The sequence below is a fragment of the Fukomys damarensis genome, unplaced genomic scaffold (genome assembly GCF_012274545.1).
Source record: "Fukomys damarensis isolate Sample0158 unplaced genomic scaffold, DMR_v1.0_HiC HiC_scaffold_7, whole genome shotgun sequence".
NCBI classification, from domain to species: Eukaryota; Metazoa; Chordata; class Mammalia; order Rodentia; family Bathyergidae; genus Fukomys; species Fukomys damarensis.
Window position 1 is genome coordinate 9589449 of NW_022900919.1, and position 2602 is coordinate 9592050.

Here is a 2602-nt window from a genome sequence, read left to right on the forward strand (position 1 = left end):
GGCTTCTGAAATGTCATCTCTGCTCCTCCTTCCCTCATATGGCCAGTGCCTTGGGGATATGGTTTTACAAGTAGGTATGGGAGTTCCCATGCCCGCAATTAAAGACAGTTCTGTGAAGATGATTAAGACTCTGAGGCAAGACAGATTTATTTGGGAAGAAAACACTGAGGAGGAAAGCTCATTTCTTGCTGGATCTGCAGAACTTCACTGGAGCAAGCTAAAGCAAAGGCTGTTTGCCTGAGATTTGAGATTCAGGAGACTGTGGTGCTGAATCAGGCTTGCAGATTGTCTCATGCTGGTGCCATAGGTGTAGAGAAGTGTGAACACATGAGAACAGGCACGAGCTAAAGAGAAACATGGGGAAATTCAAGGGAAAAGAGTGCCAGTGATTTCCCGGGCCCCACTTGACTGTGACAAGGCACTGCTCGGGGCTGACCTGATGCGCTGTGCCAAGTGCTGTCTAGGTGAGCACTGGTACTGGGCCCTGTTAGCACCTGGCCACAGCCCCATCAATATTCCACTACCCACCCAGGCTACACTGCAAATGCCCAGGCCCTGCCAGGGTGCTTCCATCTGTATTCAGGAGTAGGTCTGGATTGGTCCAAGAGAGAGCTGCCAGCCAGGAGGCTAATGGCTTGGGATGCACCCTTCAACCAGGATTTCCAAATACCTGATGGGATGCTCATCATAGGGATTTGGGATGAGAACTCAGAATTCCCTTGCAGAATCTGTAGAAATTCCTAAAATCATAAAATATTCTATTTCACAGTTGTATTTATAAATGAAAATTAGTATTCAGTATCTTAGAAATATTTTTAAAAAGCATGGCAGTATTTACAAATAATTATAGCAATGATGAAAAATAATGGAGCAAGTTATGGAGTGGTGCTTTTATAACATAATATTCAGAACCCTGCTAGGTCCTGAATACAGTAGTACACAGAGCTGGGTGTGGTGGCTCCTGCTTGGGATCCCAAGATTTATGGGGCTGAGACAGGAGGATCTCTGCAAGTTTGAGGTGAGGCTTGGCTACATAGTAAGTTCAAGGCAGCCTGGAATACACTGCAAGATCCTGTTACCAACAACCAACCCCCTTACAAAGCAAGCAAACCAACCAACCTAAAAAACAGTACTAAACAGAATCATGCAGAAATGATTAAAGACTTATTTAATAACTTCCTAAACTTGTTATTTCTTGGCACACCAACAAACTCATAAGATTTGTATAAGGTATTGTGATGATTCTTTTTGGGTCTCAGCCTGACTGAGAATTTCCTAGAGAACTGGAAAAGTATGCTTCTGGGAGTGTCTGTGAGGTTCTTTTCAGAGAAGACTGGCATGTGGGTAAGACTCGCCCTAAATGTGAACAGCGCTGACCAATGGACTGGGGTCCCCGCTGGAACAAAAAAGTGGGAGAGGAAGCTTGCTTACCTCCAGTTTGACTCTTCTCAGCAGGTGCAGTTTTCTGCTGCTGTCACTTGCAGACATCAGACTGTAGGTTCCTTAGCCTTTGAACATGGACTTGTACCTGTGGCTCTCCTGGGAGCTTGCAGACCTTTGGCCTCAGCTTCGGGCTGCATCACTGGCTTCTCTGTCATTCTAAGGCTTCTTCCTATTTGAACTGAGCATCTGCTACCAGTTTCCCTGGCTCTCCAGGCCACAGACAGCCACTGTGTGACTTCACAGCCTCTGATTGTGTGAGCTAATCTAATAAATCCCTACTTATGAATGCACAAGCTTATCACTACTCACTGTACTTGGAAGAATGGCACTAGGAGCCGATAAAACCAGGAATATGCCCTTGTCACGTGGCTATGCAACCAGCAAGATACATTGTTCAGGTTGTGTTGTTTCTCTGCTACACATTCCTGACCTCCTCCCTGGGAAGGTCAACCTTGCTCTTGACTTTGCATACCAGCCTTCCTTGCTGTTGCTTTTGACCTCACTCAGTGATGTCTTTACATTGGTTCTTGACATTTATAAGGCTTTTCCCCATTTTCCTGAATTCTCACGTGATTTTGCTTAAAAGTTTGATGTAATATATATAAATTTCTTCAAAAATTCTGAAAGGGAATTCTCACATGGAAATACTACCTTATACCGATGATGAACAGGGGTTTGATGTGTAGATGTTAATGTCCTTTATCATAAATTTGGGGTGATTCTTATGCATTTTATTGACTTGCTGTCTCTCAGAACTCTCCAGTGGGACTGACTTCCAATTGCCAAGAGTAGAAACTGACATGATAGCACAGTCTTCAATGGTTCCCTGCCTTTTCTGTCTTATTTCAACATTCCCTATGAATCTTTCATTAGGGTGGAATATTTGGGGGACTGCAGTGGTACGAATTATGTGTTCTTCTAAAAGTCGTATGTTTGGAGAAGGTGTCATTGCAGAATTAATGAAGATAAATGAGATCATTAAAGTAGACCCTACTCCTGCAGAAGTTTGGACATAGAATAACATGGAAGAAGTACTATGTGAAGACACAAGGAGAAGACAGCTATTTACCAGCCAAAGAGGGAGACCTCCGAAGAAATCAGTCCTGCCAATACCTTAACTGTGGACTTCTAGCCTCCAGAACTGTGAGAGAATAAATTT

At 43.7% G+C, this 2602-nt stretch overlaps 1 long non-coding RNA gene across 1 annotated transcript; it reads right to left on the reverse strand.

Moving 5' to 3' along the window:
- Positions 1 to 265: 265 nt before the first annotated feature.
- Positions 266 to 1716, reverse strand: LOC104850769. The gene is made up of 3 exons (XR_777060.3): positions 1432 to 1716; positions 671 to 740; positions 266 to 344 (listed from the first exon to the last, which is right to left on the reverse strand). It is a non-coding gene; the product is annotated as an uncharacterized LOC104850769 (long non-coding RNA).
- Between the last annotated feature and the right edge of the window lie 886 nt (positions 1717 to 2602).